Source organism: Triturus cristatus, chromosome 8, assembly GCF_964204655.1.
Source record: "Triturus cristatus chromosome 8, aTriCri1.1, whole genome shotgun sequence".
Lineage (NCBI taxonomy): Eukaryota > Metazoa > Chordata > Amphibia > Caudata > Salamandridae > Triturus > Triturus cristatus.
In genome coordinates, this window is record NC_140591.1 from 1,639,990,479 (window position 1) to 1,640,015,529 (window position 25,051).

At 48.1% G+C, this 25,051-nt stretch overlaps 1 protein-coding gene across 1 annotated transcript in view; it reads left to right on the top strand.

Moving 5' to 3' along the window:
• LOC146808472 (transient receptor potential cation channel subfamily M member 2-like) overlaps positions 1-25,051 on the top strand; it is a 2,315,843-nt gene that overhangs the window by 2,100,871 nt on the left and 189,921 nt on the right. The gene's annotated exons all lie outside the window — the stretch shown is intronic.

Genomic DNA, 25,051 nt, shown 5'->3' on the forward strand with positions numbered 1-25,051 from the left:
TATTTCATTTTCCCCTTGTAAATAGACTGTTTTCCCTGACGCTCCCTGACGTGTTATATTTTTTTTGCCCCACCCCAATCCAGGTTCACATCTCCCTCTGCATTAAGATCTTCATTTGTTTTCCTTTCTCCCTTCCAAACGGACGGTTGTTCTTATGTACCTTCTCAAAATACAATTTGGAATACTCATAACTTCCACTTGTTTAACTTCATTCTGAATGTCTGGTTCTGAATATGGACACATATTTGATGGGTCATCTGCTATGCACATAATGGCTGGTTGCAACGATGGGTCACACTTGTAACTGTGTCACACACACACATACCTTCTCACATCTCCAGGCCACCTGCAACGTTACACAGGACATGATACACAACAGATGATTAGTTTTGGTAGGTGTTTATTTGGTGCACACACAAACACGTGATCACATTGTCCCGGGTTCCTGTCACTGGTGAGTGCGACGCCGCAATTTGGGGGGGGATGACCGCTCCGAGTGCTCAGGTCTGGCTCGCCGCCTACGTGGAGGTGGGTACTGTCCAAGGGACTGTCCAGGGTCATCCACATGTGCTGTGGCAGATGGTGTTTGCACACTTGATGGCTGTACAGGTGGTGGTGGTGGTTGTGCAGGTGGCGGGTGTGACAGTACAGGTGGTGGTGGTGGTGGTTGTGCAGGTGGCGGGTGTGACTGTACAGGTGGTGGTGGTGGTGGTTGTGCAGGTGGCGGGTGTGACAGTACAGGTGGTGTTGGTGGTGGTTGTGCAGGTGGCGGGTGTGACTGTACAGGGGGTGGTGGTGGTGGTTGTGCAGGTGGCGGGTGTGACAGTACAGGTGGTGGTGGTTGTGCAGGTGGCGGGTGTGACTGTACAGGTGGTGGTGTTGGTGGTGGTTGTGCAGGTGGCGGGAGTGACTGTACAGGTGGGGATGGTTGTGCAGGTGGCGGGAGTGACTGTACAGGGGGTGGTGTTGGGAGTGCCAGTTCAGCCCGCTGGTGTGGATGTCTCCCTTCGCTGTGTTGGTGTGCAGTTGGTACAGGTGTGGGGATGTGCTGTCCTGTGGGCAGATATGATGGCTCCCCTCCCTGCGTTGACCGTGAAGGGAAAGGTTGGCTCACTCTCAAAATGCCCTCCATCATCTTCATGGCCAAGGCATGGTGTCTTGCACTCTCGTCCCTCTGGATGGATAGCATGTCTCGCATATTTCTGGACATGTCCTGCCAAGTCCTATCCATCCTATCCAACACTTGGCTCAGCCTCTCCACCGCCTGAGGGAAGTGGACCATGTCCTGCAGGGAGTCCGACATGGTGGACAGGGTAGCCCCTATGGCACTAATGTCCTGCCTCACATCGCTCTGCTGTTGGAAGAAGTCCTGCTCCCACTGGTCATCACAGCCAGGTGCAGGCCCTCTCTGCAGCTGTCTGCCATGGATGGGATGTGCAGGTCCTACGGCAGGGGGTGGGGTGGGAGGTGTCAGCCTGTGGGCAGGTGAATGGTGCCCAGGGGATTCCAGCAGCACAACAGGGCTGGTACTACCCCCAGATGGTGGAGAGGCTGGCAGGGATACACTGTCTAGGGAAGAGTGGGTAGGGGAACCACCATGTTGGTCCTGGACGTGAGGACTGTGAGGGAGTGATGTCTGTGTTGTGATGCGTGTGTGCTGTGGCTGGTTTGCTCGAGTCTGGGGACAGGCCATGGTATGCCTGGGAGGAGGCGGAGGGACGTTGCTTGGCAGAGGAGTTGATGCCCTGACCGATTTAGCCAGTCTGGCACGATATCGCGCATTGCCATCTTCATCGTCAGACATGTAGTCCTCATCATCCACCAAGCAGAGGTCCTCAGGATATTCTTCCTCCTCCTCCTGAGCAGTGCTTGCAGCCGACATGACAGCTTGGAGGATCAGGGGATTCTCCCCTCTGATTCCACGTCGGCCCGCACTGGTCATAGGCCTGTCATCCTCGTCATCAGCATCCCCTGGAACAGAGGTTGCAACCGTATTAGGGATTGACCTTGTATGACATGTGGTGCAAAACAAGGGTTTGTATCAACTGTACTTTGCATCAACAGATGAGGATCATGTGACCTGTGTAGGGTACCACCACAAATGACAGCTCACACCATAGCACTGAGGGGTTACACAGATACAGGCAAACTCACCAGCTCCAGCCACAACTCTCTGTCCCTTGGTGTTCCCCACTAGTGTCACCTGCTGGACCTGTCTCCTCACGGGCCTAGCTGTCCCTGAACCAGCAGCTGTAGAGGGAAGTGACAACATTCTCAATTATCTGCATCACCAATTGTCAGACAGGCACATGACACTCCTGATTTGTATTTCACTTTGTACACAACTGCTGATTACATGCAGAGGGGAATCAGGATCTCTGTCATGGCTTTGGAGTCGAAGCCAGTGACACACCTCATGCTAGAATTACCTGGAGGACGGCTGCGCGAGGGTTGGATGTCATACAGTCCCCGGGATGGTGCACGCTGCTGGGGTGTAATCCGGTCAGCATCTGTGATAAGACATACAGGTCTATATTTTGCAAGAAGAGATGGTAGCTCTGAGCCAACATGTCATTCTCAATGACCATTTGTGGGTAATGCAGAACTATGTGCAGCATGTTTAGCTCCTGAACTTTACATTTAGGCACCTGCTCACATGCAGCAGTTGCCAGCCGTTCCCTCCACACAGCAGTGACATCAATCAGATGACACATCAACAGACACCTCATGCTAGAATTACCTGAAGGACGGCCGCGCGAGGGTTGGATGTCATACAGTCCCCGGGATGGTGCACGCTGCTGGGGTGTAATCCGGTCAGCATCTGTGATAAGACATACAGGTCTATATTTTGCAAGAAGAGATGGTAGCTCTGAGCCAACATGTCATTCTCAATGACCATTTGTGGGTAATCCAGGACTATGTGCAGCATGTGTAGCTCCTGAACTTTACATTTGGGCACCTGCTCACATGCAGCAGTTGCCAGCCGTTCCCTCCACACAGCAGTGACATCAATCAGATGACACATCAACAGACACACATGTATGAGAAGATGACTGATAGGAAGGGATAAATGACCCGGATTCCTCCCCATTACACTGCTATCACCTTTGCCATTCAGACTTACATATTTCCAGAGTCTCATGTTGTTTGTTGTCAAGTCAGAAAGGGTTTCATGTGTGAGATTTACAATTGTCAGGGACATGATGTTGCTCATTTGTGCTTCCCCACGCATGAAGTCACACATATTTGTATGAGAGAACACAGATGTCTTATGTCCATCCTTTGAGTGTCCTCTCTTTGCGTACTCTATTTCCCAGATCATGGTACTACTTAGCTGACGACGATTGGTGTCTTGTACAGCAGACATCCAAACCTCTTTTGTCAAACACTCACCTATACATGTGAATACAGTAGGAGAGGAGGCAAGCAGAATGCAACATTGCGGATAGGCTGAGAGGCTTTGATGCCTTCTGCCTGCACTGGATTAGCGTGTTGCTCTTCAGCCTAGTCATTTAGCAGGTGTAACTACATGAAGATTCACCTTAGCAGCCCCTACATTCATCTCAAAGGTACACTACTGGCATCAGTGTTGGCCTCAGCCATGCTATTTTCATCATGGTGTTTCCTATCATTGAATTGCAAGCCGGTTGTGTTTTGGTCACTTCATATGACTCATGGTACTATTGAATGTCCATTCTGCACTCACTTGGCATACATTTTGTGTCATCCTTTCATTAGCCACCAGGGTCTGATCTTGCATGGGTTCAAATGCCATATGTGAGCATATTGTGATGCAGGACAACAGTGTTGTAATACACATGCAACAAACGGCGGACGTGAAAGGCACATTTCTTGAGCAGTCAGCCTGATATATTCTTGGGTTCCCCTCCCTTGGCCCAGCACCGGAACAGTGTGTGGGCCCTGAACAGATGTCACAGCCAACCTTGTAGCAGAAGTCAGTGTGTGTCTTTGATTCTGGGAGGACCTCGTTGTACCTACAATGATAAGTGTGTTTTGCTACTTAACATTCCGGCAGCCACATGTGATGCACTAGATTTCTGGCACAAAGGATGAGCACAAGCAGTTGTGGGCACCAGCGTAGCATTAGTGTGTTATACGTAATATCATGATTGCTCCCACATTACTTCGAATGGGCCCACTACCTGGATGCAACCTATATCACAATGACATGTCTACGGATCCTGATGTGCGGTCCACTATCGTGTTTTGTTGATGGCCAACACAGAAGCCAGACAATGTAAGTGGTACATGACCAGCTGTGTGGACTGGGCATTTGATCTATATTGGAAACATTCAAAGTTGGACAGTGTATGCATTGTCAATACTAATGACCCTGGGATCTCACTTGTTCATCATTGCCATATTTCAGTCAATTACTTTGATTGCTTACGTCTACAGACACCATTACAACATAGTGGGGACACCCTTTTGAGTAGTTGTGGCACTCGATAACAGGATTGGATTCCCAGGTCTGGGCCTGTTGCTGTAAAACATGTCATGTTCCGCAATTACGAAGGTTTGATGAGCCAAGACATGTAATATATTGTCTTCAGCTGTTCACAATTATAATTATCTAAAGGTGGATGTCCATTGACAACTCCAAGAGTAATGCAGCGATTTGTACATCTCTGGTTGACTTTCATATGTGGGCACTACATGTCCCTCTGTCACTCCTGGCAATGTATGCATTTTGACCATCTCCTGGCCACTTTGACTTACCAGTCGGTGAGGGTGTACGGTGGCGATGCCTCCCAGTAGATGCAGGGACCTCCGCTACGGCAGTTGTCTGTGCTCTGGCTGAATGTGTCAATGGGTGAGAAGAGAGAAAACTAAACATCTGGAATATGTGCTGGTGGAACATTTCTGTGATTTCCCCATTTCTTCTGCATGCTAACAGTGTTTTGCAGTACTGCTGCTGACTGGGCAGGTAGGAGCAGTGGTGCATTGGGGTCGTAGTGGCGTGGCAGGGTGGGAAATTTACAACAGAATAGGTGTCTGACTTTTGGACCAGATGGTTCTCTCACCTTCTGCTTTGTGCTTTCAGCTTGCACGGGGTGATTTACTTCATAGAGATTTAGTGGCATGTTTCCACGCCCCTTGTAATACATTAACACCGCAGTTGCGTCACTTCTGTGTCACAGCGGTGGGGTAATACAGGTGACACATTTGGACGTATTCCCAATTTTTTTTATTTTTTTTTTATTTATTTATTTTTTTTAAATTTTTATTGAGGATTCATGTTACACTATAGCAATACAATATGAATACATTTTGACTAAATAAGAAAGCTGAATGAGGTATAAGCAAATTACAAAAATAGCCAAAACAAAATAAATAAAAAAACAAATATGGATGAAGCAAGAACAAGGCATGTAGAAGTCGGTTGACGAATTACATTTCTAGTGTCTAATTGAGATTGGAGGTTGTAAATCATAGAATGATGTGGCGTCGATGTTGATCTAGAAGTTAAGATACATATAGTAAAACAAAGAGCCATCTGCCACAATCAGAGGAAGAAAGAGAGCGAGAAGGAACGTATAGCTAATGAAGATATAAATATTAGAAGCCAGACGTAGCTATATTCTGAAAATCAGTAAGATTATGACAATCTACTAGTGCGCCAGGCAGCCACTGGTGCCCAAATCTTCAACCCCAATTCTCTTGATTTTTTCCCCTTAAGTTGATACAGAGCCGCCTCCACATTATGTATACCTAGAAATCTGGATAACCACATTTGAAATGTTGGGGCCTGTGTATCTTTCCAAGCTGCTGAGATTAAGGTTCTGAGTACAGCAGTAGAGATGAAAATTAGGGCTTCAGACTTATTCCCAATGTTATGCATCTATGTTGATGCCTCACGGTGTGCGGGCCTGCGCAACATTAAACATGCATCAGCTGTGATTTTGCAGGGTGTGTGTTTATTTGGTGATGCCTCGTACAAGTGATGCATTGTAATTGACGGCATTTCACGTAGTCACTTTTCATAGGGTGTTGCCATGCAAACTTAAACCAGCTTGACGCACCTGTAATGAGTTGCCCTGAGCGTTAGGTGTAGGCGGTCCATGGACATAGTTGGAGTTGCGTCACACTTGCGACACTACTCCAGCAGAGCATCCCCCTGATGCCATCAGTTGCGACACCCATCTGACTATCCCAGCGCCACAGTGCACCGCATTGTCAATGTGACGCATCCGCGGTTGCACAAGAGTTGGATTGGGTGTGGCATTGTTACTGGGGCATCTCTGCTGTAATTTGTCAATTGCTACTTAGCATGCTGGTGTATTAATGCAACTGGACAGTGGCCATGTTTTCAGGAGTGGAGGAGGGATTTGCCATTTCCATCCCTAAGGATTGTGGGACTTGTAGTGCTACATACAGAGGGTGACACAGGAGTCTGTGACTTACGGATTAATTAATACACTTTGGACTACTTCCTTATTCACACTGACAGTGCAACACAGACCTTCTATTCATGCACTTTCACTTTTCATCCCACTTACCTGGTACCACGTAGCGGACGTCACTGACAGGCAGCCCATGGACCAAGTGGGGGTGTATGGTCGTCAGGATGTCCTCCTCCTGTGTGGTGAGGCGGATGCGTGGTCCAGATTGTGCGGCTGGGAGGATCTGTTGTAATTCCATCCTGGCGTATTTATCCTTTACCCTCAGCCGCTCATCCTGCCATTTCTTTTTGACGTCCTGCACAGTGCGCCTGTCCTCCCCCAATGCTGTGACAGCAGTGGCTAATTGCTGCCACAGGGCTGCCTTCTGGCTCCCACTGGTGCAGTAGGGTGTGAGTCCATAGAGGCGTTTATGGTGCCTCACAATGCACTCCACAAGCATGGTGGTCTCCTCTGCTGTGAAGTTCCGCTTTCTCTTCATGAGCTCCATTTTCTTGGCCGGTCTCTGCTTGGAAATCCAAACTGCGTGTGACCAAACCGGTGCCTTCACTGTGTGCTGCTTTTAAATGTTTTTTGCTGCTGGTCAATCTGTGTTAATTGGCTTCAGCTGGATCATGGTGGGGGATGGTAGGCACTAGCAACATGATGGCTAACTGGAGCTGTTGGCTGGGATTGGCTGGAGTGCGTCAGCTGATGCATGGTGGGGGATGGTAGGGACTTGAACAGGTGTTTCCCCTTGGCTCAAATGATCAATGGCAACAGTGATGTAGTCTGGCCCCAATTCTGATGTTCCGGCCCGAGAGCGGAATTTCCGGCCCGAGAGCGGAATTTCCGGCCCGAGAGCGGAGCTTCCGGCCCGAGAGCGGCTATTCCGCCCTTAAAGCGGACTTTCCGGCCCGCATGCGGACTTCCCGCTCCGGGCCCGGAAACTCCGCTCCGGTGGCGGAAAATCCGGCCCGGGTGCGGACGTAAGTTTAGTGGTCGTAAATGGATTCTGTGAATAGCAAAAGTCCTAAGTTCATTTTGTGAATCGCAAAAGTAGTAAGTTCATTCTGTGAATACCAGAAGTACTAGGTGCATTCTGTGAATACCAGAATGGTACTAAGTTTAGGATTTAGTCTTAAGTTTGTTCTGTGAATCGGGCCCTAGATGTGTATATAATTGTTCACTGTATATACTTTGGCACTTATTATCAGAGATATAGTTTGTCAAATGTATAAGATGAACCTGGATCTATTAGTTAATACAGTACATAGGAATAACAATCCAGATGTTTTGTCCCTATTATACCCATGTACAATGTATTTGTTTGCACTATGTTTTAATGTGAATATGCCACTGTGGATATTGCCAATATACCTGTGTGCTATGTAGGTTAAATCACAAGAAGATTTGAAAAACATGGTGTGTAAAATCGAGCTTCGCACTGTTTGAAATAATACTGTATATCTGACAAGATCCCTTGTAATATATGTTGTATCAAGTGTTCACAATGCATGTTACTGATGAAACACCTAGTGTATCATATAAAATAACTTAAGTATGAGATATACGAGATATTAGGATTAGCCATATGTAAAAAAAAAGAATTTGACAAGACCCCTTTTAACATAGGCTTTATCAAAAGTTTACACAGCGTGTTACTGTTGAAATACCTAGTGTATCATATAAAATAGCTCAAGTACAAGATATACCTGATATTAGGATCAGCTGTATAAAAAATAATTAATTTTTATTCGTTCGCCAAATGTAGCGATATCTGGGACGTTGTTTATTGAGATGAGCTTTGTAACCACTACAAGATGGCCGCAGATACCGCTATCCAAATGGTATCCTAGTAACGCAGGTTACGCACATATAGGTACTTCCTACTTCCTGTGGACATAGCGATAATTTACCAGCCGGATTCAATACGGAAGCAGCTCGATTGTGAGACAGGCGACTGAGATCTAGTAAGTGCAGCGCTTAGCGTTTATGATCAAATCTTGTGCCTTACAATAATGAGGGATGGAGGAGCCACGCTAAACCCCATTTAATTCATTACAGTGGGTCAGCGCCTTGAGTGATTATTCACCTAGGAACCTATACTTTGGAAGATTCCTATTGTAACAAGGAAACACAATTAACTATCAGATACATCCTGGCAATAAAGATCACAGTAAGTCTGACCTTTCCATATCACCTGGGTGGCCACTTTAATTTAATTGAGTTTAGGAATTTAAAATACTCTACTCACTGATTGCAGGTCCGGACATTTTTCCCACTCCGCCTATCAACTAACATACTGGATCCTACATGGACACATGTATGCATTATACTGGTAAGCTACGACCGTATGCCCCTTAAGCCCTATTTCCTTTTCATTAAATTGCATCATTAAGGTTCATTACCTTATAGTTATACCTGTTTCTCCTGTTTAGTCCCCAGAAATACAGTCCTGAAGAGACCCCGTATCCAGAGGGGGTCGAAATGCCGTCGACAACATATAAAAGAGACAGCTTTGATTGAATTATTGTAGATTGTATTAAGTCTGTCCTTGTATAACTTTCCAATAACCGTCTTTGTTTCTTTTCACCTTGTCACATAATTTCACTAAAATAGGTTATGGTCATGTTAAAAGATTGCAGGAATCTGTTAGCAGAGCTGAAAGCCATTTTGTACTTGGCAGCCATTTTAGTTAGCTATGTGCTGGCCATTTGCTGTTTCCCTCTCCCAGAGCCTTGTACATGCTCAGAAGGGCCTAGCTAGTAGAATGCACCTGCTCCTAGTATAGAACTTTCAGGCTGTTCTAACTGAGGTCAGCAACTTATTACTCCTCCTACTTGTTGACTGTGCATTTTCTGTATGACCATCTATGTGTGTAACTCTTCTCATATGTACTTGACCCGCCTTCTTTTGAGCCCCTGTGTGGGTATATAAGGCCCCTGTTCTCTGCACTCCTTAGAAATGTCTCCTACAGTGATTTGAGAATACTGTATGACATAATTCTCCCTCTTCTGAGGTTAATAAAAAGATGTCTTTTATATTACAGCTTCTGTGCCAATCTCTTCTTTGTCGGTTTAAAAGGACCAGGTGTATCAGTGAAGCCCCTGAGAAAGTTTTTGAGTCCTTCAGTCACTTCATTTGGGGTCACAATATCACTACAAATGTAAAGAATATATGAATCTTTTTTTGTATATAAATTTTTGATATTATGTCTCTGATACAGACGACAATCGCAGAGTAAAAATACATACTTCGGCTGAAGTTAGGTATATTCCTAAAGGAAAAGGTTTTGTGTGGGCTTATTATGAATGATAAATGTATATGATTGATACTGCGATCCATTATAAGGTCATATTTGAAATATATGAATGGGATTAATTCAGAGCGACAACTTGAGTTGCAGACTGTACATTGTTTAGTTGAAATGAGTTCCTTGTGAACATTGTTGTGTACTTTGGAATAGTTCTTGGCCATTTACTCCCAGCCATGGGAGATTTACTGCATGTGGGTGGCAAATGGGGGTTGTCTAACGTGAAACATATAAAATAGTTTCTAGGCTGACCCTCCTTTAACAGCTCACGTGACACTGAAAGTGACGCATTTAAGCCGATTGCTGTTCCGAGCAGGAGACATGTTACGGTCAGGAACAAAATATTTTTGACTAAATATATAGGGGCAGATTTATGACTGCTGGCGCATCTCCGCTAATCAGCAGAGATGCGCCAGAAGAGTTACGACGCATCTGCCCACCCGTGCGCCACCACTGATGCGCCGCATTTATAATGCGGCGCACCGTGGCGCTCGGATGGGCAGATGCGTGACGCAACCCCCGTCGGAAAGGCGGCGCATTGCTGGAGTTGCGTCGCAAGTGCGACGCAGCTTCAGCAAGGCTCGGGGGTGCCCTATCCCTAACATGCTGCGTCAATCCTTACGCCTGCTCCAAGCAGGCGCAGGGTTTTGACGCAGCATGGCCTTAAAAGTGACTGAGTGAAATCTTGTAGATTTCACTCAGCCACTTTTAGGAGGCGTTCCTGCGCCGGAACGCCCCCCCTGCGCAGAGCTTCATAACGTGACGCATCTCCCAGATGCGTCACGTTATGAATACCCTGCACCATTGCGCAGGATTTGCGCCGCCGCTGCGTCACAAAAGTGACGCAACGGCGGCGTAAATGAGGCGCAAGGGCCTCATTAATCTGCCCCTTAGTATTGGGTGCTGTAATTTTATAAAAATGTCAAAAGACAACACGGTCTGTGAATTACAACGCACTCCTCTGTTGGTGCCAGCGTTGGGGGTAGACCAAGACCCCTGATTAATTCCAAATCCACTGACGCTGCACTCCAGTCTCCGATGAAAATTCCACAATTGTGTATTTAATGTAGCAAAGACCTTTTTCACTGGAGACTGGAGTGCAGCGTCTTTTTCTTCAGGCGCCTGCTGCGCTCTTCATGACGGGTGCAGATATAAATGGAGGTGGGTCCATTCAAAAGCAGTGTGTAATACTTGGCGAACTGTGAACTCAGGAAATATGCCTATATGGAGGCTTTATTAAGAACGATGTGAACCATGCAGGCGGGAGGAGGGAAATTGTGTGTTTCCTGGGAACACCAACGGACAGTGAAATCCCCGTGATAGAACAAAGAGGGAAAGGACATCTGCCCGAGAGAAGCAGTCCTCTCTCTGTGTTTATTTCGAATATCCAATTAGGTGCAGGCAACCTGTTTGAATACATCACCATGACAGCTTGCGTTGATTCATGTTTTATAAAACAAGCAGGAAGAAGGCTGAATGCCGAAACGCATCCTTGAAATAAAGCATGTTTTGAAGGGGCCCGGTGAGTGCGTATTTGTTCTTTGGAACTGGAGCTTTAATTTTTTAAATGGACCCACCTCCATTTATATCTGCACCCGTCATGAAGAGTGCAGCAGGCGCCTGAAGGTGGATTCGGAAATATATATATATATATATATATATATTCACTGAAAAAAACGTAGGTTTTAGGCCTGATATAGTTAGGAATTAGCATTTAAAAAACCTTTGAAATTCACTGAAAAAACCATAGGTTTCAGGCCTGATATAGTTAGGAATTAGCATTTAAAAAACCTTAGAAATTCACTGAAAAAACTATAGGTTTTAGGGGTGTTATAGTTAGCCGGACATTTCACTCGAACAAAACCATTGAAATTCGTCCAATATAGTTAGTTGTACCAACTACATCTCATGCGCCCGCAATCCACTGCTGACGATGTCACATATTACATCATTCATGACATGGTCAGTGACATCACTGATGACATCTCAAATGACATCACTGATGACATCACTGATGACATCATCCACGTGACAATCAGATACACCTCATCATACACTAGTATAACCTTTCATCACTCACTGTAAAATACAGAGTGCCAGATTTAAAACCATTGACACACCAATACAAGTTTCTAAACACCCACTCAGTGATTCCTAAATCTATACACACATCTAATCACTTACCTATAGATTCACTCATACATGCTGTCAATGATCAATAGTACACTATCAAATATGCTTATACACCTATATCAACATAACACACCAGCACACATCCAAATCACTTATGAAGTCATCCTACTCACTTATGCAAACAATGGCTCATACTCACTTTTACTTAGCTATACACTTATAAAAACACCACTTCATCTATTCATATAGATAGTAGCTCATACTTAGTGTGTTATAAAATCACTATTACAACTATACAGTTATCCATACAGTCACTCATACAATCACTGAGTCTTAGGTATACTTATTTTTACACAACATCAGGCCTGAAACCTATGGTTGTTTCAGTGAATTTCAAAGGTTTTTTTAAATGCTAATTCCTAACTATATCAGGCCTGAAACCTATGGTTTTTACAGTGAATTTCAAAGGTTTTGTAAATGACAATTTTTAATGTATTAATTGTTATATGAATGTTTTGATACTGATTTACTACATTTTTAAAACTGTTTATTTTTAGATATTTTATTTTTTTAATTGCATTATACATTACAATACAAAATATACTTTCTCAGAATGAATTACTTTAGTTTAAATACTTTGCAAATAGACAATAGACTTTTAATTACAGTAGTTACAGTTGTTGCAATGGGCAGCACAATTTCAAACACAAAGCAACATTGAGCTCAATGTGAATTTCTAGTCAAATGCAATTAGTTACTTTATGGATTACTTTTCTAACCACAGGACTGTATCCAAGATTCAGTCCTTGGACATCTCCTGTAAACAGTTGAGTAAAAGCATTTTGGTTACAGTAGTGATTTTTAAGGATTATTGTTGTATTTTAAAGTTGACACTTGGAAAAATGTTCACATAGAATCACCAATGTTATCCTATGGCAGAAAATTCACTTAGGAGGTACGTAGTGTTATCGTTACTTTTTCTTATACAGTGGTGGGTCCTGGATCCAGCACAGGTGAATCTCCTGTAAAGAGTTGAAAGAATGTGTTTAAGTCATACAGACCATATTTTAGGAATATTTTTAGTTTGTCAAAATAGACACTTAGAATCTTTTCTGCTTAAAAGCACACAATGGATTCCTATGGAAGGAAATACAAGTTACTGGTAAGTACGCTTAGAATTGCTTTTCAGGGTCAGGCTCTCCTGATAACAGGTGAGCAAATCGGAATTCGTAGTTCGGCTGATTGTAGAGGAATATTTGTACGTTTCAAAAATGGACACTTAGAAACTTTTCTGCTGAAAACCACACAATGGATTCCTATGGAATGAAATACAAGTTACTGGTAAGTACGGTTAGAATTACTTATCAGGGTCAGTGCTGGTCTAAAAGATGCAGCCCTGGGTTCTCTCCTGATAACAGGTGAGTAAATCGGAATTCTTAGTTCGGCTGATTTTAGAGGAATATTTGTACAATGGTGATAGAAGGGGCGGGGCCTGAGGTGACGTGTGCAAACACGCCCTGTGGCGCATTTTAAGTTGGGGTATTCATTCGTCTTCAATTCTGCGGTCCCCTGGGGGCCAACTAGCCCACCAGGTACCTCCAGTATGCGCCAGGGAGCTGTGTTGCAGAGAGGTGTTCAGAGGCGACGCCCCTTTTTACAACACTCTGCAACGCCGCTCCGTGGTGCTTACTGGAGGTACCTGGTGGGCTAGTTGGCCCCTAGGGGGCCTCTGGATTGAAGAGGAATTAATTCCCCAACTTAAAACGAACCACAGGGTGTGTTTGCACACATATCACCTCAGGCCCCGCCCCCTACCTTTACCACTGTGCAAACGCGCCCCGTGGCGTGTTTTAAGTTGGGGGATTTAGTCCCCTTGAATCCTGAGATCCCCTGGCGGCCAACTTGGCCACCAGGTACCTCCAGTAAGCACCACGGAGCTGCGTTGCAGAGAGATGTAAAAAGGGGCGTGGCCTCATTACACCTCTCTGCGACGCAGCCCCCTGGCGCATACTGGAGGTTCCTGGTGGGCTAGTTGGCCCCCAGGGACCCCCAGTATTCAGGGGGAATTAGTTCAGGACAGGAGCGGACCGGAGCTGGCCAAAAGTTTGGAAAATTTACCGAAGATTCGTCAATCGGCGCCAACGTTATTCCAAATAGAATGTTGTGGATTTCCTATGGAAAAAAGGTCCTAACTATATCTATCTACTGGCGACCGCCAGTAGGTAATATATATTACCTTCTGGCGGTCGCCAGTAGGTAGTTATAGTTAGGACATAGTTTCCATAGGAAAAGCATTTTTTGATTTGCTAATATCTTTGGCGCCATTTGACGAATCTTCATTAAATTTTCCCAAAAATAGGGTTGGGCCGCTCAGTTTGTTTGTTGAAAGTTTTAGGGTGGATCATCAAGTGGGGGCTGAGAAAAAAGTAGGGTCTCAAAGCACGTTTTTTCCATGTTATTTTCCATTGGAACCTTATTGCAGGCTACAGACCGACCTGCTGAACGGAATTACACCAAATTTGGCAAAAAGGTAGGTCGTGGTTTAGAGTGCACCCTTTACATTAAATGGTGTAAATCCGTTCAGTAGTTCCTGAGAAATTTTTAAAAGAAAAATATCGATATCTGAACAGCGGGAAGGGTTCGCAAACCCTTCCGGGCACAAGCTTCACACTGATTGGCTGCCAACACACCAAACCAGGAACTGTTGGCAGCCATCACAAGAAAAAGGGTGAAAAAAAGATGAAAAACTTGAAAAGGGGGCAGGGTACAAACACCCTGACCCCCTTATTTTATTTATTTATAACATTTATATAGTGCTCTATCACCCAACAGGCATCCAAGTGCTGAAGACGCTCAAGTAACCACAGTTAAGCACTCTGGAAGAGCAATGTTTTTAGTCTCCAATGTGTCTCAGCTCCCATGGAAGCTTATTCCATAATCTCGCACCCAAGGTGCTGAAAGCCCTACCTCCAAATTGTAATCTTTTAAATCTTGGCACCGTCACCAGTCTCGCAGAGGAAGAACAGAGGCTCCTCCTCGGAACATACCAAGCAAATTTCTTCCTCATTAGCTTCGGCCAATGCCGTGCAAGGCCTTGAACACCAAGCAGAGGGATTTAAACTGGACTCTCTGATGTATCGGAAGCCAGTGCAGGTCTAGCAATGCAATGGAAGTAGAGAAACATCTTGCTGCTAGTGCTTGGATCCTTTGGAGTCTTTCCATTAGATATCCAGGGGATTCTAGCAGTAGAGCATTACAATAATCAAGTCTGCTTACAATGGTACATTGTACTATCAACGCTCTAGCATGTGCAGGTAGGAGTGGAAGGATTTTGCGAAGGGCTATAATGATCGCAAAACAGCTCCCCACGGTTTTATTAACTTGTGCTTCGAGCGTCAATTTATTATTAAACATCAGACCTAAGTTTCGGACCTTCTCAACTGGTACCAGTGGACTGGCTGTCGCTAGTGGCCAAAAGTTAGGGGGTAGCACCACTGGAGCCTTTCCCACTGGGCAGTAGAGAATCTCGTATTTTTCAGAATTAAATTGTAGTGAGTTCTTCCTCAGCCATAGAGCAGTGTCTCGAAGGCAGTCATGAAACACAACAAGAGGAGTAGACTGTAGAAGTGTTCAGAGGCCACGCCCCTTTTTACAACACTCTGCAATGCAGCTCCGTGGCGCTTACTGGAGGTACCTGGTGGGCTTGTTGGTCCCTAGGGGACCTCTGGATTGAAGAGGAATGAATTCCCCAACTTAAAATGCATACCGTATCACCTCAGGCCCCGCCCCCTACCTTCACCACTGTACAAACGCGCCCCGTGGTGCGTTTTAAGTTGGGGGATTAAGTCCCCTTGAATCCTGAGGTCCCCTGGCGGCCAACTAGGCCACCATGTACCTCCAGTAAGCGCCACAGAGCTGCGTTGCAGAGAGGTGTAAAAAGGGGCGTGGCCTCATTACACCTCTCTGCAACGCATCCCCCTGGCGCATACTGGAGGTTCCTGGTGGGCTAGTTGGCCCCCAGTAACCCCCAGTATTCAAGGGGAATTAGTTGCCCCTCTGCAAACGCGCCAGAGGGTGCGTTTGCATAATGGTGTAAGGAGGGGGCGTGGCCTCCGGCCCGATCCCGTCTTTTTTTGTTTTTTTTTAGAATGGGGGCTGTGTACCCCCCCCTTCTTTTTCTATTCTTTTGGCCCTGGGGACCCCATCCCCCGGGCCTGCCCCCAATTTTTTTTTTAAATTTTTTTAAATCGAGAAGGGGGCCCGCGTGGCCCCGCCTCCCGAAGCCATAATTTTCCCGGGGACCCCATCCCCCGGGGCATGGCCCTTTTTTTTAATTAGTGCATATTTTTATGGAGGGGGCTGTATAGCCCCCCTCCTCTGGCCACTTTAAGGCCCCGGGGACCCCATCCCCCGGGGCCTGCCATTTTTTTTAATTTACATTTTTTAATTTTTTAATGGCGGAGGGGGGCCACGTGGCCCCCCTCCCAGGCCACTTATGGCCCCAGGAACCCCATCCCCTGGGGCCTGGCCTCTCGTTGGGGGCCGTGGGGGGGTCCCCAATCCCCCCACAGTCACAGCCGGCTCCCCGCGTCCTACGGAAGCCGGCATTGCTTTTCCACATGGGGAGCAGCTAACATGCTGCTCCACATGTGGAAAAGCAATCAGCTTTCCTTCATTGAAGTGAGAGCAGGTTTACCTGCTCTCGCTTCATTGAAGCAAAGCAGTCTGCAATGGCAGGGTGGGAGCCACGAGGCTCCCACCCTGCCATTGCAAACAGCAGTGTCCCGGGGGTGGCCCCCCTCCCACATTTACAAGTTGCCCCGAGGGGTGGCGGTTCCTGGGGCTGGGGGAGCCTAAGAGCCCCCCCCCACCCCAAATTATTTCAAGCCCCGGGGGGTGGTGGTCCCTGGGGCTGGGGTGGCTCAGAGCCCCCCCACCCATGTTCAAGAAGCCCTGGGGGTGGCGTCCCCCCGCATATACTATGTTCGAGCCCTGGGGGTGGCGGATTGGGACCCCCCACACTTTTTTTTTTGATTATGCCCCCGGAATTTGGCCCCCCCGTGGGCAAATTAGCATATTCAGCGCGGGAGCCCGCGCTGAATTTTATTTTCTATCAGGAGTATCCGCGCATCCAGCGCACATCCTCCCATTTTAAAATAAATATATCTATATTTTTTTTGGCCTTGGGGGTCCTTGTGGGACCCCCTGACCAGGCCGAGGGGGTCAGGGTGTTTCTACCCTGCCCCCTTGCCGCGTTTTGTGTAGTTTTTTTTTGGCTTTCTTGTGCCTCGGTTCTACCGAGGCACAAGATGGTTGCCAACACTTCCTGATTCAGAGTGTTGGCAGCCAATTAAAATTCAGCTCGTGATCAGGAGGGTGCGCGGATCGGGAGGGTGCGTGGATCCTCCGAGGCCATAGATATATATGTACTTTTAACTCTGATTTTCTCAGGAACTACTGAACCGATTTACACCATTTAAGCAAAAGGCACGAGTCTGAACTGAGGACTACCTCTTTGCCGAATTTGGTGTAATTCCGTTCAGCAGTTCGGGCTTTAGCTGCGGCTAAAGGTCCTATGGGAAAATGCATGGGGAAAACACATTTTGGGACCCCCCTTTTTTCTCGGCCCCCGCTTGACGAATCACCGTGAAATGTTCAGGATAGGAGCGGACCGGAGCTGGCCAAAAGTTTGGAAAATTTCGCGAAGACTCGTCAATCGTCGCCAACATTATTCCAAATAGAATGTTGTGGATTTCCTATGGAAAATAGGTTCTAACTATATCTACCTACTGGCGACCACCAGTAGGTTATATATATATATATATATATATATATATATATATATATACATATACGCAAATCTATACACACAATAAAAAAACAAAGGTCCACACAGACCTTAGAAATTCGAAAGGAATAGGTATGACTTACAGTTATAATTTGCGCCTGCCCAAAAACTTGTACATCTCCGTACACAGTATTGTGAACTCATTAGCCAGACTAAATTAACTATACCTTGTGCCTTCCCCATGTACTGCCTATACTCTTTCATCTCGCTTAATTTATAGTATGTTAAATTATGGCATTCATAACAACACTCATATAATTTCAAATGACATAATTTATGAGAAGAGTGTGAATAAGATTTCGCTTAGACTGGTTTACGAGTTCACACCACTATATACGGAGGTTCTTGAGTAGGTCCAGTCAGAACTATAACATTTACATTTCAACAGTTTGAGTATTTTAAAGTTGGTTTTGTATAGAAATAATAAGTGAAGTCCTAACCATAACTAATCTTAACTAGTCTTAAACATTTGTTTTTTTCATTGAATTTAGACATATGTAAATATTTTTATAATGTGTTTCTAATTTTCAGGTAGTACGCGTGGTGCTTATATAAGCACAACCTCAGCGCACTGTTGTCAGTTCTTTACTTTCCAGGCCTTGTAGCGCTGATCGGGATTTCCCTCGGGTGTTCACCAAGATGATGGCAGTGGTTGCAGTTCATCTGCAGAGGTCAGGGATTTCAGTGTTACCCTACCTCGATGACTGGTTGTTGAAGGTGGCTCTCCACAGGCAGTCATCCACCACCTTCAGATTACAGAGACCCTCCTGCAGTCGCTGGAGTTCACTATCAACATGCCAATGTCACATCTTACTCCCTCTCAGATGCTCCCTTTCATCAAGGCTGTTCTGGACATGGTGCAGTTTTGGGCCTATCCGGCCAATCAGTGAGTCCAGGATATTCAGGCTATGATACCGATGTTTCAGCCCCTATCCTGAACTTCGGTTAGATTGACTCTGAGAGTATTGGGCCTCATGGCTTCCTGCATCCGACTAGTGACACATACCTGCTGGCATATGCTGGCCCTGCAGTGGGACCGGAAGGCCCAATGGGCGCAACATCAGGGAAATCTCTCCGACATGGTCCAGATCTTGGAGGGAACTGCTGAGGACCTGCACTGTTGGCTTACCACCGCAATGGGGTCAGTGGGACACACCTCTCCCTTCCACAAGCAGAGTTAACTGCAGTGACAAATGTGTCACTTCTGGGCTCGGTTAGCCACCTGCAATCTTCACAGAAATCTGTTGGAGCTTCAGGCAGTCCGATTGGCATTGAAAACTTTTGTTTCTGTTTTCAAAGGGGAGGCTTGTGCAGGTATTCACAGAAAACACCATTGCCATGTGGTACTGCAACAAACAAGGCAGGGTGGTGTTATAAACCCTGTATAAAGAAGCTCTGTGCCTCTGGACATGGCTGTAACGTCAAGGCATTTCACAGGCATTTAAGTACTGGAGGAAAGTGGGTTTCTGTTGCAGTAACCCCCCTCCCACACTTTTTGCCAGATTTCAGATGCACTTTGACTGGATGTACCCTGGGTCCCTGCCACTCAGCTTCCTGAGGCATGTGTTCTTTCCCTAAACCATACCATTGTTTCCACAATAGGCATCGCTGTGGCTCACGTATAAGTCCCTTGTAAAAGGTACCAGTGGTACCATGGGCCTTGTGACCAGAGAAGGTCCCTTAGGCTGCAGCATGTATTGTGCCACCCTAAAGGACCCCACACCAGACACATACACACTGCCATTGCAGTCTATATGTTTTAGTGTAGCTGAATAAAAAGAGTTGACGTGGCACCCATTCCTGGGTGCCATGCCTACACACCACTGCCTGTGGCATAGGTAAATCACCCCTTTAGCAGGCCTAACCGCCCTAAGGCAGGGTGCACTAAACTATAGGTGATGGTATAGCTGCATGAGCAATATGCCCCTATAGGGTCGGAGTCCATTCTTGGACATTGTAAGTGCACTGTAGACATTTAAGTACATGTACTGGGTGTTTGTCAACACAAACTCCACAGCTCCATGATGACTTTACTGAAGACTGAGAAGTTTGGTATCAAACTTCTCAGCATAATAAACCAACACTCATGCCAGTGTTGGATCTATTATAAAATGCACTGAGAGGGCATCTTAGAGATGCCCCCTAAAAAACAACCAGCTTCTAGTGTATTGGCTGACTGGTCTCTGCCCACCAGCAAACAAAAGACAGGTTTCTGACCTCATGGGCTGAAAGCCTTTGTGCTTGCTGACGTCAGAAACAAAGCCTGCTCTGGGTTTGCACCTACCCCTTGCAGGAACATCAGCACTTGGCGGTGAGCCTCAAAGGCTCTCACTTTGTGTTATGCTGATTTGGACAGCTCCAACTAGTGGAGATGCCCTCACCTCCCTGTCCTAGCCCAACGTTTTGGTGGCAGGACAGGTGGGAAAATGAGTATGCAGAGTAGGAGTGTCCACCCTGGCTTGGTACACCCCTAGGGTGGCCAGGAGCTGAGGTGAGCCCATCTCTTCAGAATTCTTCATCTTGGTTTGGAGAATTAGTACCAATAGGAATAGAAATGTGCCCCTCTCCTCAAAGGCGAGGGGACCTAAGGGTTGTAGTCCCCCTACGGGACAGTAGCCATTGGCCACTGTCCTCCAACCTCAGTAATGCCCTTAAATTTAGTATTTAAGGGCTCACCTGATCAATGTACCTCAGTTTCAATAACCTATGAAGAGGAAGGACCAAAGAGCAATGCAGCAGTGGAGAAGAAGACAACAATTCACTCTGCCCCAGCCCTACCGGACTGTGTTCTCCTCCGGTGACCCTGCTCAAAGAAATCGGCATGTCCCTTGGCCAGCAACTCTCCAGCAACTGCAGAGACATGTGCTGACTTCAATAAAGACGCTGTCTTCCGTGAACACTAGATTTGTCCAGCAAAAGCAAACTTCCAGACTCCAGTGCCTCCTGGAACCGCGAGCCCTCACCACTCTGCACATGTTGCCTATGGCCTGAATCTGAGTGGCCCAACTATCCAGTGAGGTCTCCCTGGAAATCCTGACCTGGGATCCAGCATTGGACGACCTCTTCTGAGCTTACTGACACCTTCAGCCTCATTGTGAAGGGTCCCCATGACAGCAGCTAGATCCGGTGAAAGAAACCCAACACTGCAGCACCTCTTTTGCCACCCTTAGAGGTCCTGTACCTTAACACACACACTGCCATTTCAGGCTGATTGTTTTGGTGCAGAGAAAAGTGAAGAGTCGACATGGCACACACCATGCCTGCAACCCACTGCCTATGGTATAGGTAAGTCACCCCTCTAGCTGGGTGCACTACAGCACTGGTGAGGGTACAGTTGCATTAGCACTGTACCCCTACAGTGTCCAAGTACATTCTTAGACATTGTGAGAGCAGTAAAGCCATGAAGTGTATATGGCCTGGGAGTCTGTCATTACGAATTCCACAGCATCATAATGGCTTTACTGAATTCTAGGTCGTTTGGTAGCAAACTTCTCAACACATTAAACCCACACTGATGCTAGTGTGGGATTTAATGTAAAAGGCACCCAGAGGGCATCTTAGAGATGCCCCCTGAAAAATGACCAGCCCTGGTGTAGTTCCTGGTGTGGCCCTTTGCCACCACCAGACAGGTTTCTGGACCCCTGGTTTGAGGGCCTCTGCTCTCTGGGTCCAGAAACAAAGTCCATCCTGGGCAGAGATCTCATGCCTCCTCTCCCAGGATGCTGAGTCCACGAAAGGGGACAGTTCAAAGGCCTGCCGCCTTTGCGAGCTGTCCCTGCCTTTTGTTGCCCTCAGAAACTGGGTCCTACCAGTTCTGACCCCCACTTTGGGAGGGAGAACCAGCTGGAAAACCTAGTGAGGAAGAGAGGTGTGCCCACCTTTGCCAACCCAACCCCTCAGGTGAGGGAGTCTAGGTGAAGCACATATCTCAGTCCCTGCCATCTTGAGGATGGGGGACACAACAAAATTAGGGAGAGGCTTCTGCCCCCTCCCACTGGAAGGTGGCAGAATAGGGGGTGTACTCATCCCAAGGAAGGGACACATTGGTCCCAACATGCACACCTCTGTAACACCCCTAAATTTGGTATTTAGGTGCGACCCAGAACCTTGGCTCATTGGACAAGCAAGAAGAAAGAAGTAGAACCAAAGCGATTTGCTGAAAAGAAGAAGAGGAGGACACCAACTGCCTTGACCCCAGCCATACTGGCCTGTCCAATCTCAGCCTGCTGCAGCGAAACCCCGGTGAGTCCAGCAGCCTGCAGCTCACCAGAGCCCATAGGACCAGCCCTGCCTTCCCTGATCAGACTCTGTGTTGGACCCGGCCTCCTAGAATGGCCCTCCGTGCCCCCGCACCACCGAAACCTGGTACCTGCAGCCCAAGCACACGGCCCAGCCGACCCTCCCCACCAGGACACCCGCACCGACCCCGGACATCCCCGTCCAGGGCCTCTCTCCTTTCGGCCACCCCGGGCCCGCGTGCCCACTTCATGCACCAAGATGGCCGCCCGGCCCCAGCGCGACCCGGGCCTAGAGGCGCCACTCCGGCTGGAGGACATCACGCTTCCAGGGGATGAGAGAGGGAGGAGCAGTTTCTATCGCACCTCTGAACTCCCATGGGACGATGGGTTTCGATCGGCCCTCCGGCCTCCCTGCGGGCTGGCTCCGTGCCTGCTGGGTGTCTGGGACTCCTCCCGACCCTGAAAGGATCAAAAGACAATAGCAGGAAATCCCGACGAGCGACCCCCAGGTGACAAGACCCCTGCCTGCACAGACTCCGGACATCAAAGAGGGGTCGACCTATAACAAGGGGTGCTCTGGGTCTGGCCGGCAGATTCGACGCTGGAACAACGAAAGCCTGCTGAGTGACTCGCGGCTCCCTGAAGATCGTAAGACCTCCGAACTTGTGCCTAAGCCTGCTGAGTGACTCGCGGCTCCTTGAAGATCGTAAGACCTCCGAACCTGTGCCTGAGCCCGCTGAGTGACTCGCGGCTCCCCCAGACTCTCACGGTCCCGCCGGACCCCGACTAACAGCAACGTATCCCCCAGCTCGAGGATTGTGAGCTGTGCGCCGGATACGCTCCGGCTTTGAACCTTTACCAGAGACTGTCCCGCTACCCCCTACCTTTCCGAGACTCTTGAGCCCGTGCTCACCTTGTACATATTTGCAGTGATAACCTACTTGATAAAGATTGTTTTCTGAGAATACCCGGTGTGGTCACTCTGTGTCGTGTGGTGCCAGCAGTACGATCCTAGTTACGAGATTCCTCCCCCTGGGGAGTCTCCCGCCAGTGCCCGGCTACGATACTACGAGGGTGGGTCTCAGGGTAGTCAGGACCCCTTTCGGGCTCCTCTGAGGTCGCCGTCTAACATTGGTGGCAAGCGACGGGATTCGGGCCCATCACCTAGAGATCGTACCGTGAACAACGGACGCACTACCGACAAAGATGGCAGAAGGAAGCGCCATGAGCCCCGCAGAAACCAATGCCAACAGGGTGTTCCAGGTGGAGCATCTAGAAGAATATACCCACAAAGAGCTAAAGCAATTTTGCAAAGAACTTAAAATCGCTACCACTGGTCTCAACACTAAGGAAGATTTGCAGAAAGCACTGAAAACTTGGGTGGAGACCGGGGCCTCCCGCCCGGAAGGCACGGGGGAGCGTCCCGACGAAGCCGAACCTCCCCAAAGTGAAAGCAGCAGCAATCAGGTGCGAGGCATCGTACCAGACGGGGGCTTATCCCCGGAAGAACTCGCGGACAGAGAGAGAAGCCGCAATCATGAACTGGAGTTAGCCAAACTCAAAATCGAGGGCGAATTGAAGTTAGCGGAAAAAAAGCTAGCAGTAGAGCAAATGCGTGTACAAGGCGAACTAGAAGAAAAGAAGCTCCAACGGGAGCACGAAGGAAGGAAGCTCCAACTGGAGCACGAACGCAGCTTAAAGGAACTCGAGCTCAAGGCCCGAAACGAGGAAGGGAGGCCCCCGGGAAACCGAGAGACGGCCTCCCCAGCGGAACAGAAGGTCCACATCCCCAAGGATGTGGTCAAGGAATATTATAAAAACGATGACATTCAGCAATGGTTTCGGGCCTACGAGGTCGCCATGACCTCCCATCGGATCCCGCAGAAGGACTGGGGGGCGGGGTTGTGGGGGCGGTTTCTGAGCGAAGGAATGGATACCCTGCTCGACCTACCCCTCTCCCTGCAGACCTCCTACAGCCACATGAAAGAGGCTCTACTCACAAGATACGGCCTCACCCCGGAAATGTACCGTCAACGGTTCCGGGACTGCAGGAAGATCCCGGGCACCACATGGGTGGAGTATGTAAACTTTTTCAGTCGGGCCTTCGATGGGTGGATCAAGGGCAGCAAAGTCACCACCCTTGCCGAACTCACTGATCTCATGTTGTGGGAACATCTGGCGGCGAACTGCTTCATAGAACTACGTCAGCATCTGCTGGACAGCAAGCTCACAGATCCCCGGAAGCTGGCTGTGGAGGCCGACCGCTGGACCAACACCCGGTTCTCCCGGGGCATGGTAGGGGAGTACCCCCGAACCAGTCAGGGACCACCCCGCCAGAGAGGAGGAGGGAACCAGGGAGGGCTGAGAGAGTCCCAGCCTAGCCCCCCGAAGACACAACCTCCACCTTTCCCGGCGCCCCCCCCACCAGTAACCGGGCCCCCTGGGAGACGGGGACACCGGGTGACCGTCACATGTTTCCGTTGCCAGAAACCCGGGCACTACGCCAATGATCCAGAGTGCCCCATGGCCACCCAAGCCTCCCCGGCGAGACAGATAGCCAACGTAGCCCTGGGGGAGGAGGTTGAGGAAGCCGAGGAGTGGGAACCCGCAGCGATGGCCCTAGTATCCCTGGGGGATAGGGAGATGATCCCTGGTAGCCTCCTACCCTCTAACACACAGAAATATGGGCAGCTCGTCAAGATAAATGGCCACCAGGTAGAGGCCCTGCGGGACACCGGGGCCAGTATCACCGGTGTCCTCAGGCACCTAGTCCCCGAGGAGCAGATCCTCCCCAACGTCTTTTGCCCCGTAATATCCGCAGACAATAGAGAGAGTATGTGTCAGGTAGCCCTGGTGCCATTTGAGTGGGGAGGGGTGATAGGTAAACTCAAGGTGGCCGTAAGAACCTCCCAGCCGGTCGACTGCCTCTTAGGGAACGACCTGGAGAGTTCTCCCTGGAAGCACGTAGAGCGCAAGGCCCACCTAGGAATGATGGGACTCCCCGAGTGGGTGTGCACCACCACCCGATCTATGTCAGCCCGACTCACTCCCCGGAGAGAAGTCGAGAGCACCCCGATCGAAGAGACCAGTACAGTCCCCGCCGAGGGTCCTCCCG